Source organism: Quercus robur, chromosome 4 (assembly GCF_932294415.1).
Source record: "Quercus robur chromosome 4, dhQueRobu3.1, whole genome shotgun sequence".
In the NCBI taxonomy this organism is placed as follows: Eukaryota; Viridiplantae; Streptophyta; class Magnoliopsida; order Fagales; family Fagaceae; genus Quercus; species Quercus robur.
Genome location: NC_065537.1, coordinates 14,469,438 through 14,482,711, shown reverse-complemented (window position 1 = coordinate 14,482,711; position 13,274 = coordinate 14,469,438). Strand labels below are relative to the sequence as shown.

General features: G+C 35.0%; 1 long non-coding RNA gene and 1 pseudogene across 1 annotated transcript; one reads left to right on the top strand and one right to left on the bottom strand.

The window, feature by feature from the left end:
* Positions 1-3,480: 3,480 nt before the first annotated feature.
* Positions 3,481-5,141, bottom strand: LOC126720649 (uncharacterized; annotated as a pseudogene).
* Positions 5,142-9,177: 4,036 nt separating this feature from the next.
* LOC126720650 (uncharacterized) lies at positions 9,178-11,051 on the top strand. The gene is made up of 2 exons (XR_007653566.1): positions 9,178-9,453; positions 10,652-11,051. It is a non-coding gene; the product is annotated as an uncharacterized LOC126720650 (long non-coding RNA).
* Positions 11,052-13,274: the final 2,223 nt, after the last annotated feature.

Sequence of the window (13,274 nt, the reverse complement as noted above, 5' to 3'; positions counted from 1 at the left end):
AGCTGTTCATAAACAGCTCGAGCTTGGTTCGATAAAAAGCCAATTCATGTTTGTTTGTTTATAAACAAGCCAAGTTTAAACTTTAGTTTTAGGTTTGTTTAATAAACGAGCCAAGCCTGAGTAAAAAATATTGTTCATGAACAAGCTCGTTAACACAAGACTCGATACAAAAGTAACAAAACAAGTTGAGCTTAGGCTTATTTATGAGTTTGGTAATAAAATTGATATGAGCTTGACAAGTAAACTCATATCCTTCTAAGACTTTAATTAATTATAATTTGAGACTACTCATTCAAACCAAATAGGTTAGATAATAAACTTGATATAAACTTAATAATATACTTGTGTTGGATCTCAGGCTCAAAAACATAATATTGAGCTTGGCTTGACTAATGAACCAAGCCGAGCTCAAGCTTTTATACTTTATAACAAGCTCAAGCTTGAACATTATTTGTAAGCTTGTATCAAACTCAAGTCAAGCTTGAACATTTTGCTTTTGCTGTCTAGCCGAGCTTGAACATTCACTACTCGACAAAACTTGGCTCGTTTACAGCCTTAAATACACACAGAGAAGGAGAGAGGAAGGGTTGAAAATGGGAATAAAAAAGAATTAAAAAAATAATAAAGAAATAGTATTTTAATAAAGTGGTAAAAAATATAAAACCTTTACTATAAGGTGTACTATAAACTAAGGTGTTAAAATAGATAAAGTAGTGTTTTGAGTTACTAAAGGCTATAATTTTTAACTCCCTTACTGTGAATGCTCTAAGTGATAAAACTAGTTCATTGGTAACATATGAAGCCACTCCATGCCTTCATTAGGGAAATGTTGAAGTTGGCCCAGGTGGTGATAAGTTGAAGTTTCCGGGGCATATCTCTCAAAGGATTTCAATAGTTTGCTTATAAAAGTTTGTTAAATCCTAGTTCTAATTGATATAGGAAACCCTAATTATCTCATTACAAAAATAACCCTACTTCCAAGTAATAAAAATACTAATAGTCTAATAAACCACTAGGACCTAAAACATAGAAATATAAATAATACTAAATACAAAGCTTCTTGTGTCTCCCGCATCAAATCTAGGGGCCAAAGACAGGTTCACCACATGATTGCCACACCTTGCAACATAGAGCAGAGAAGCAACTAGTCCCTGCAAGCCAAAATTTAAAAAGTTAGTTTACAAAACGCTAAACAGATTCACCATTCCATCATGTGAGTCAATATAGGGAGCAAAATTATTTAACATGAGGGCGTGGATGTAAAGCAATTGCAACTTCAGGTTTAATGTGAATTTTTTTTTTTTTTTTTTTTTTTTTTTTTGGGTAAGTAGGTTTAATGCAACAATTAAAAACATTATAAACACCACATAAATTCAGGAGAGTAGAGGGCAGTAGAAGAATGATTTCGTCCTATCCAAAATTGAGAGATAAGTCACATGAATCACCAGTAACCTAACATAATACTCCGAAGGAAGATGCCAAAGAAGCAAAAAGTCAATAGCAAATGAATGACAGCCAATGGCAAGGTCATATCCATACAGCCAGCAAATCTACTGCTGATGATTCAAATGAAACTTACTACAACCTACTTATTTGCATAAACATATATCTCACCCCCATAATTTACTTTAATCTCAGCCAACCACTATAACTTAGGTAAAAATAACTAGAAGGCAAGGAAACCCTTACAAATCATGCCAGGGGAGCATGACAAAGTTGCACATTGCAGGGTTACAACATCCCCAATGAGTAACAAGCACATACTTATGATACTCATGAATAATATTTGCAACAACATATTTAGCACCCAAAAAAAAAAAAAACCTCTGATATTGTGATATAATTTTGGATTTGAATCCCAAAAGCTAAAATGCTACCGATTTTCAAATTTAAGGAATCTTTTAGATGTCTTGCATAAACAACAAGAGAGAGAGAGAGACTCTTTTATCCAAAAAGTATTAGCAGTGGCAAAGTTGATGTTAATGGTGAATGTAATGGAAATGATGGAAGAAGCAACTCTATAATCTTTGAGGGTTTACGGGTATAACAAGATATGCATAATATCTGTGGAAGTCATCTCGTCCTGTAATGCCATTAATCCTATTACCTTATGTTTTGCTAATCTAGATTACTGATAGATAATGCACATTTTTTTAGTTGCATAATCTTGCACTCTGAAGGATATTTCCTCCACAGACACACACACAAACATGCAAACACAGAGTTGGAAGAAACTTTATAGATCAACAAATTAATTAATCTGAATCCGAAGAAAAAACAAATTAATTATGTCCCTAGTAGATTAAAAACGATGATGAGACCAATTGCAGGACAATGGGGGAAGAAATTGATATTTTTCTTGAATTTAGAGTACTTGGTCATTTTTGTTAATAGACTCCAATCAATGACTTAGGGGGGTATTTGTGCTGAAACTCTTACCTTAATAGACTAGGAGGCTTAGGAACATATAGGAAACAAGAAATTCAATGTGCAAGCACACATAGTGCAGGTCTTTTATAAATACATATACATATGCATATATTATTATACATATGTTATGGAGAGAGAAATAGAGTTAGTGTCTAAATCAGCAGCTTTAAAGCAAGTCCTCCAAAGTATTTGCAAGTTAAATGTTAAAAAAAGCATGTTATGACTTGGGAAAAAATCTCCCGACAAAGAAGTTGATTAAGTTGTGTATGGTAGAATTTAAAGTGATTGTATTTTCTGCTCTTGGTGTCAGTGAAAGAAGAAAGAGGAGAATTATTTCCCTGCTTTGTGGAGAGAGGTTAGTTAATGGAATGGAATTTTTGCTGCGAGTGGAAAATAAATGAGGAAGGACCAACATGTTTGCAAGGCAGATAATGGAAACTAATAATTTACTCTCATATATTTTAATTATCAAAAAAAAAATAAAAATTACAGTCCTATATGTCTTACAGCTGAGTAAACAGAATGTTGAAGAATTTGTTGCTTGGGATCTAAGGTCAGTCAGCCCCCTCATATCATTAGGGCTTCAAGGTGAACATCCTTAAAGGAATAAAGGTTAAAAACAGTAATTTTTTATTAGAGAGATATATTATTGCATGAGGAGGAAGAAGATAGCCTCAAATGAAAGAAAGAAAGAAACCAGCTGTTTAAAAAAGCACACAGCGGACAAAGGGTCTGCAGACAACAACTTTTGGTTCCCTAAATCAATCTATGAACAAAAATTGAGAGAATGATGTCACAAAGTCAAGCCCTGTATCTACATGGACATCTACTCCAAGGATAATCTGTTATTTGTGTCATCATACAAAACATCCAGAACTTGTCACTATAAAAATACTACTCTTATTTGTACCAGATATTAGCAATAAAAGATTAAAATATACATTGTGCAAGTTTTAGAAAAATGAATATCAAGGCAGATAAGTCAGAATGTACCAAAATAGATGCATATATGAATGAGTCCACAATAATGTCAGAGGATGAGAGGTTAACTTACCAGTACTTAATCAATCCATCCCAGCCACAAGTTGCTTCCTTGCTTTGTTCCAATAGGTGCCATTCACACCCAATGCACACTCCCTCATGACACTTGAGAGTTCTGAAAATTTTGCGTGTCTTCCAATCCCAAAACCAGCATTTACCCTCACCATCTCCTGACATAACAAACCGGCCATTTGGCGAGAAATTGACTTGGCAAGCATACCCTGCCACAATGTGCCCAGAAAATATCTTCTTCTTATTAAGCTGAAACCTGTCCCTCGTGCTATACGTAAGAATCTGATTGTCCAAACTCTGTGCGGCAAGATAATTTGTACTGGGATGAAGCGAAATGGATGGCATAGAATGCATATGAGGCTCACTAATATACTTTATGACCACAAGAATCCCAAATTCCCATACTCAAAGCGGCTTGTCATCACTCGAAGTCACAAACCTCCTGTTATTATCAACAAATGTAATGGTATTCACGGCTCTCAAATGTTGATCATACTCTTGCGTAACCTGTCCAGTATTCATATCCCACTGAACAATCTTCTTATCACTCATCCCTGCCAACAAAATGTTCTGCTTATTATCGTCTGGATTAAGCCTAACCACATATGGAATCTTCCCGATACTAAAAGTTGATATCACTTGCCCTGTCTCTGTGTCCCAGTACTTGATATTCTTATCATACCCAACTGTCAAAAACTTTGTCCCGTTATTGCAAAACCAAATATCCCTAACTGCCTTGGAGTGACCTATGTAGGTCCTCATACACTTGCCTGAATTGAACACATCCCAAATTTTCACCTTTGTAACCATCCTTGCTGACAATATCAAATGCCCCTGTTTTGGGAAGAACCTTATTGCAGACACGCCCTTCGTGTGGCCACTCCAAGTGTGCACCAATCTCTTCAGTATATAACAATGATCGTTGTTGGCCTTGGCATCCTTGGGAGGCGCAATCCAAGACCTTCCTTGATAATCTCTCTCCCTTTTCACCACCTCTCTCTCTCTCTCTCTCTCTCTCCTCACCCTTCTTCTTAGTTCTTAGCATACTCCTCTGCATACTTCTTCTGCTCTTCTGTCAATTTAGTTTGTAGCCGGTAGCCCTTCCTTCTTGCCTGCCCACGGACTCTTCCTATTCTTCATCAACCAAGTGTCACTGGCTGGATTCTGAAGCTCAACCTTATTGAGGTTTTCTTCGTGGCCATTAGCTTCCTCCTTCTCTGTTTCCTTCTTTTCAATCTTCCTCTTCTTCTGCTCGTGCTGTGGGATGTTGTAGATAGAGATGGCATCATTCTTTTGCAAGGCATCAAGATCAAAGACATAATTGTTGCCAGTAGAGGCAGAGGGGTCAGGGGCATAGCCATACTTGTGCAAAGTATAGTACTGCTCGTCGAAGATGAAAGGTTCAATGGAGGCATCCTCAACAAAGCTGAGCTTGTGGTTGCGCATGCCTTGGGCAATGCCATCCTTGTTGTAAGGGTGGGCTGGTAGGCTTGAGCCACCATGAGGGCCAACATGGTTTCATCAACCTTTGGAGCTGCAAACTTAGCGGGAAGAAGGCACGGTGGGGAGGCCTCGGGGGATGATGCAGTGAAATTAGGGTTTTGGAATTGGTCTATTTCATCATCATTTCGGTCTTTATAGATTTGGAGGAGATCCATTGAGAGAAATTAAGAACTTTGAGATTGAATCAGCCAAAAAAAATTAATATTTCCAATGTGGTGGTGAGAATCGATACCAATATCCTGCTACAAAAACATAAACAACATTACAGTAAGTACATTTTGATATCACACTACATATTCCTTGATTCCTTGACTCATCTATTAATAAATAGTCTCATTGTTTCCTAGAAGCAAAATACTATGCCATCTTGTGCATCCGACGGACCCAGGATTTAAAGCTAGGGGCTGAAGATAAGCGAAAATAAAAATAAAAAAAATTCACAACTGCATCCATGTATGTTGAATTTGAATCTTTTCTTTTGAAAAAATCAAATATTGTAGTTGATTTTCTAATGATCTACGAATAAAATAAAATTTATATTTATTATCTCACAAAAAAAATAATCAAACATTGACAATTTTATTTTGATAAATTTGTGTCATATATATATATATATATATATTATATTATTTATTTCATTTTGTCTCTTTATCTTTGTCACCCATTGCCCAAAACACACCGGTTCCCCACTAATTTATAATGCATTATATGTCCTTTATCTGCTTCTTTCTCTTTATCTCTGTTGCCTATTCCCAATATTGCCCCACTACCAACAAACAGACAAAGTGTCAAACAATCAAATGCTTTATATATTATCACTTTGTAAATCACAACTCACAGTCAAATACTCTAGCAAAAACTATATATAAATCACGACTCACATCTCACTTTCTCAACTCAGACTCTCCCACTCATCAGTTGCCAAAAAAAAAAAACCAACAACAACAACAACCAGATTCCTACAATCATCCTTAGCGCAAAAAAAAAAAAAAAAAAAAAAAAAAACCACACACACACAAACCCACCACAACAACACAATCAGTCAATCACAGATTCACAACACAAACATTATATCAATGTTATGTTAGGTTTTGAAGTTTAAAGAGAGAAAAACTACTTGAAAGGACAAATTGGAATTTTGGGATGGAGGCTGAAGGCTGGAGCTGCCGGAGATAATGGTGTGTTGGGCAGATCAAGCTGTCAGAGAGGCTAAGGGCAGTGGCAGCGACGTGGGTCTGTGGCAGCTGAGGCTAGGCAGTGTGATGGTGGCCTGTGGCGACATCGTGCGAGGCTGACAGTCTATACGGCACCATGGCTGACCACTGACTCCAGTCAATACTTAGTGCTCTCTCTCAATCTCTCCACTCCACTCTCTCTTGGTCTCTGACTCTATCTCTTTCGACTTTCTCTCTCTGTCTCTCTCGCCTTTTTTTCTTTTTGGGTTTTAAAAAAAAATTGGGTTGGGCTTGGAGGGGTTGGTCAGGGTTGGGCTGGGGGGGCCCGGTAAGGGATGGCTGGGCTTAAAGAATTATATATAACTAAGGGGCTGTTTGGATTGGCAATTTCCATAACTCATAACTCAAAAATGATGGGACCCATAGCAAGAAGGTTGTTTGGCAAACGATAACTCTGTTTCCATCACTCAATTATCTGATTTTTAAGTTATGAGTTATGGAAACTGAAAACACATTTTGGTTGTTTTCAGTTTCCATAACTCATAACTCAATGGTAATATTGTAATTAAACACACATAGGGGACCCACAGCTGCAACTTTTGACCACCTTTTGACTTCTTCTTTTTTTCTTTTTCTGGGTTGGCTGTTCGGTTCTTTTTTTTTTTTTTTTCCTTCATTGGTTTAGTCTTATCTGGTTTTTTTTTTTTTTAACTGGTTTGGTCTTCAGTTCTAGTTTTTTTTTTTTTTTTTTTTTTAGCTTCGGTGAGTTTGGGTACTAAAAACAAAAACAAAACAAAAAAAGAAAAGAAAAAGTTGCACCGGCTGACAGGTATGGGCCCACAAATAGTGTGAAAAATATTGAGTGATGGAAATTGAGTGATGATGCCAAACGGGTGTGAAAAATTGAGTGATGAGTGATGAGTGATGGAAATTGGGTGATGATGCCAAACGGGTGTAAAAAATTGAGTGATGAGTGATGAGTGATGAGTGATGAAAATTGAGTGATGAAATTTCCTTGGCCAAACAACCCCTAAATTTTTTTATTATTTTTTGGGCCAAGGGCGTTTGGGCCCCTACTGGGTCCGTCCAACTTTCGCTTGATAGAGCCTTTAATGGTTATTTTTTTGGTTCATGAGCGGCGCTTGTTGGTTTGGTCTATATATAAACAAATGTTTTGGAGGTTCACTGTGGAAATATTTCTACTCGGGATTGGGATTGGGATTTTCTAATCCTAACCTCTTTGGAACTTGGATTAGGGTTTTTCTCTAACCCAAAGGTTGTAATATAAAAATATAAAAACCGAACTACTCCGTACTCCCTCCCTCCCTCCAAAGCTATCTGATTCTATCAAATTCTTTTTTTTTTGGTTGCTCAATAAGCCGCATATCGTCTATTTATATTTTAAGTTCTAAACATTTATTTTATTTCATTGTTTAATCTTTTAAGTTTAAGTAATTTTACTTATTTTCCTATTTAATATAGTTGGGGTGTGTAGCCAATTCATCAAAACCGACTTAATCCATTTCTACTTGTTGAGTTGTATCGGTTACTAATCCAACCTGACCACCTATATTTAATATATATTTAAAAATATATTATAAAAAATTATTATTTACTTTTTTGCCCCTTTTCCTAAATAAAATAAAGCCCTAAGTTCTCCTAATTTCAATCTCCTTCTTATGCACATAATTATTTAGTTATAAATTTGTTCTTATTTATGATGGTGTTGTACAAATGCTCAATTTATTATTAATAATAATAATAATTAAAAAAAAAATATCCAACCCATGGATCCAACCTGATCCACGTGAGTTGGGTTGGACCTTGTGATGGGTTGGAATTTTTTAACCCATCATGTTGGATTGGATTGAAAAAAAGTCCCTTAACTCAACTCAACTTGCCCACGCACACCACTAAATACAGTAACTCAAGGTCCTTAACAAAAGTATAAAAAGTTGACAATGGTACATCGTCCAAATTTATCATTGAAAGTATTCAATGGTGGTTCTAGTAATTTTTTTCAAATGTAATTAAGAAACTTAAATTAAACAAAATTTAATAATAAAAAATAACTTGAATATATTGAGGTATCGACATAAAAAAAACATGCAAATATATGAAGTTTTATAATTTTTTTCTACAAATTTTCATATTTTGAGATCATTACATTATAGTTCATTATTATCATTATCTATTGTCAATATAAGTAAATGTGACAATTTTATTTTGTTAATTAAATTTGTATAAAAAATTTTATTTGTATACAATTTTCATTATCTACTTGTCATTGTTTTAATAAAATAAAAAATTAAACTAAATGACAAAACTCAACTAGCACTATATTAATTATTAACCCACACAGTCACACTCATCTATGCGTAAATAATAAATTAAGTGTATACTTTATCAATCAAATACTTGAATAATCACATTCTTAGGAAAAAAAAAAAAAACTTGAACAATCACTAACTTTCTTAAATCAGTAATTGTATTACAAAAGGCTATTATAACATGACAATAATACACACACATGTAACAAATTCTCTTTACTTTCTAAAATTTAAATTATATAAAATAATATTATATTTATAGTATATACACACATTCACACATATCACAATATATAGGACAATAATACACACACATATCCCTTTAAACTTTACTTATATCTTTTTATTGGATATGAATTTTTGAAAATCTAACCATTAGATTATATAATTTTACTATATTCTCCATACTTGCAAAATTTCAAAAAGATCAAAGATTAATAACCATGCTAATAGTCAAATGTTTAAATTTCAAGTTTTTGTTTTTTAAAATTATACATAAAAAATAAGTTTATTGGTTGGATATTAAACAACATCTGATTTAAATAAAATTTGACATGTATGTTAAAAGTATAAATAATATGCAATTCAACGATTAAATTTTTAAAATTCATTTCTAATAAAAAGATAAGGAAAAATGTTTAAACACCCCTTGAACTTTTAGTAGTGGCCATAACACCTCTAAACTTTAATTTTGGCCAATTTACTCCTTGAACTTTAGACACTGCCAAATCAATACCTATGTTATTCTTCTGTTAATAAACTAATGGTAAAACTCAGGTGAGAGGCATGTGGGAATAAAAAACAAAACTGAACAGCCTGAACCATTGAGAGAGAGGGAGAAAGTTTGGGCTCTGTTTAGGGAGAGAGAGAGGGAGATGATCCAACCAGAAGTCCATAACCACCTCAGTATCCTCTGTCCAGTGCCGGAGTTCCGTAGTCATCTCACTGGCTGTTCACCACTGGTATACTTTCTCTTTCCCTTTTTTTGCTGCTTTCAGTTTTTCCAATTCTCCTTATGCAATTTCTTTTCTTGGTTTGATAGCTAGTTGTGGTGGATTAGGTAGGCTTGGTTGTGTAAAATGCCCATAGTTGGTAGTTTTTCCAATTCACTGCTCTTTGTATGTAAAATGCAATGCTTTTTGAGCATGCTACATAGCTGTTTGATGAAATGCCTGAGAGGGATATGGCCATTAGAGGGGTTGGTTGTTCAGTAGGATTTTAGATGGGTTTGAAATTTCTCGATAATAATTCTATTTTATTTTGATGCATTTCTAATAACTTAATCTTTTTGAGTATATTATATTGATGAATCCGTTGATGAGGATTTGCTTTGGCACCATGAGCTAATTGGTGGTAGAACAAGCTTGGCTACTTTGTTTTTCTCCTGCACAGAATGATATCCATTGTTTACTCGCTACAAATTAAGGTAGTTCATCATGAGAGCTACTTCTTTAATACTAAAACAACACTACATATATTAGTAATAATAAAATAGACAAATGATATAATCAGTGGCAGTATGGTAATCATATTCCACGATTATCTCTAATGGAGTTTGGTTGATTGGTAGGATTTTAGATGGGTTTTCAATTTTTTAACAATAATTCAAGTTTATTTTGATGCATTTCTACTAACTTTAGTGGGTTAAAAACTTCATTTTGATTTTCAATGCTTGCAAAGAGGTGGTATTTTAGCACTTGGCTTTCAAACCTCAGTTAGTTAATGGTTATTGATGCTATAATATGTATACCAAATGATCATGTTAAGTTTTTGCATTCAATTCCTCATAAAAATAAGGGAACCCTTTAGTATTTGGGATATTGTGTGTGTCACATAGAATGACTCTTTACAATTATTTGACTCTTAACTGACTATTTGCAATGAATTATGTTCTCTATATTGTTTATTTAATAAGTGACAAGAATATGGTCAAAACTTGTTTCTTTTTCTTTTCTATTTTTTGGGGGAATAAAACGGGTAAAAATCTCTAACTTTAAGAGAATAGTTTAGCTTATGGATGGGGAAGTTAGTATTTTTTTTTTCTACTCTCTATATTGTTCTTTCTTTCCATCTCTTTCTATTAATCTTCTTGTTGATTTTGTATTGCAACCATGGGTAAATGTCTACTGTCATTTCCTACATATTCATTTGACATGGAAGGGAATTCAAGGCCTAGGTTCCATGAGTTTAACCAACACACTGGCATGAAGAATGTATAGCTAATAGATGGACTCAAATTTGTATCACATGTAGTCTTCAAGGAGGCACTAAAGAAGTGGTGTATTAAAGAAAATCATGATTAGGCAATAAGTGGAGAGTAAAAACTAGATGCAAAAATAATTCTAATAAAAAAAAAGTGGTTGGAAGATAGAGCATCCCGAACACAAATGGGTGTTATTCTTTTGAAACAATTTACTATTTGTAAATGCTCATTGATATTTTAATTCATGGTAGTTGAGGAGAACATTTTACTCTTTGTAAACCTTTTGGTTTGATATTTCATCACTTAATGTATATCAAAGCAATCAAATAAAGTGATATTGTAAGTGTTAGCTGAGAAGAATGATTTTATGTAACCCATATATTGGTCTCTTCCTAATAAGATAAATTTCACTATTTTCTTGATAATTTTCTTTTGCTTTCTCGGTAATAAGCTCTCAGGAAATTTCTACTATTTTCTGAAAGGAGAGATTTTCTTTAAATTTCCACATTAGCACTTCAAGCTAGAAGCTTTTTCAAAACTCATACATTAATAGAATTCCATGAATTTCATAAGTTGAACATTACATAATTGTGAACATTTTTATATTATATTAAATCTAATCTAAATAGGTAGGTATATTACATCACAAACCCTATTTTTAGGGCTCCTACATGGATAGTCACTGCAATGTATATATAAAAAGCTGGTACTAGAGTCCAGATTTACAAAAGCCACTGAAAACATCTCCTCCATGTTGATTGATTTTCTCCACATGACAAACGACTTTGACATTTTGGTAAAATATATTGATATGTCCTCCAAGCCACTTAGGGGTCCTCTATGTGCATTTCAACTTTTCTTCTCCAATGGCATACATTATGATCCTACACAACAACAAAATTAAATAAACAAAAAAAAATTATTAGACTACGCACAACTTAGAAACCAAACACAAGGCATTACACACACTGTCCAATGTGAACCATCATATTGGCTTTGCTCTCTAGCATGCTAATTGTACATTGAATAACTAGGAGTTACAAGGCAGTCCCAACTCATTAGCACTAGCTCTATGCATCATAGACAATGTTATCTCAACGATAGAGCTCAAGAACAAATATATACCAGTCAGTGACTTGGCTATATTGAATGTATTAAATGAAAGCATTACAACTATAAACTTAGATTTTCAATACAATGTAGCAACTAATCAGCTCTACAGTTTGCTAGCAAAATTTTGTTTTCCTACAAGTACCAAGCATTTGGAGAAAACTTGGAAAGAATATGATTGTTAAATTACAGATTGTTTCAAAAGTTTAGGCTGTTGGAATATGGCAAATTAATCATTTAACCAAATGCTTCTAACACCTACCCCGCCCCCCTCCCCCTCCCCCCATCCTCATGAGTGGGCTCAAACTCCATTTTAATAGGTGAGGTCCAATAAGTGGGATTTTAAATTGGGAGGTAGAGTGGAGGAGATAGAGATCAAACTCAAAACCACCTGCTCTAATACCATGTTAAAGTACAAATTGTCCCAAAAGTTTAATCATCTCAGTAGGGGTTGCTTGTCTTGGTAAGGTTTTCTCTGTAAACCCCTGCCAAGCCATGGCACTGTAGTCCCTTCCTTTGGAAGGAGAGTCTGTCCCTTGCATTAACAGTGTTAGTGCAAGGCTAGTTGGTTTTTTTCCTGGGGATTGGGAAACACCACGAGAGCTTAGTGCTGGATCTCCTTCCCTAGACATGGAAGATTTAACAAAACACTGGAGTTCTTTATCTCTGTCGGAAAATGAGGGCCTCGGTCTAAACCTTAAAAGCGAGCAAGCAGTCAATGAAGTCGGTATCGTCGCGAGATTCCTAACCAGACGTCCTTTGAACCTTGAAGCTATTGCCAACACTTTTTCTCCTCTGTGGCGATCTAAATCGGGTTTCAAAGTCAGAAACATTGGGAACCATGCGACCCTTTTTTCTTTTGACAATAACTTAGATGTTGAGCGTATTCTCTCGTCGGAGCCTTGGAGCTTCGACAAACACATTATGGTCCTATCTCGATACGACAAGGAAAACCCAACCATTGTCTCCGAACTAAATAAGGTTGCATTTTGGGTTCAAGTTTATGATATTCCCTTAAGGTTCAGGAACAAAGAAGTTGCAGAGCAGATTTGTGAGATAGTTGGAACAATCCTTCACCCCAACGGAGACTCAGATTATGAGGGAGGGAGTTTCATAAGGGTCAGAGTCATGGTTGATATATCCAAACCTCTCTGTAGAGGCCGACGCATATCGCTTGAAGATGGGAAAACGCATTGGGTCTCCTTCAAGTACGAACGCCTCCCCAACCTCTGTTATTGGTGCGGCTGCCTCACCCATAATGATAGGGACTGTGAGAAATGGATTGCGAGCGAAGGAAGCCTAAAACCTGATGAACAACAATTCGGGTCATGGTTACGTGCTCCTCCTTTTCTTTCTTCGAGGAAAAATGTTATTTCAGTTCAAGGTTTCTTTACGAAGAAAAAACAGAGCACAGCAACCCACCCCACCACCGACCCTCAACAACCCTCCCCTCCGGCTAGAAAACAAGAT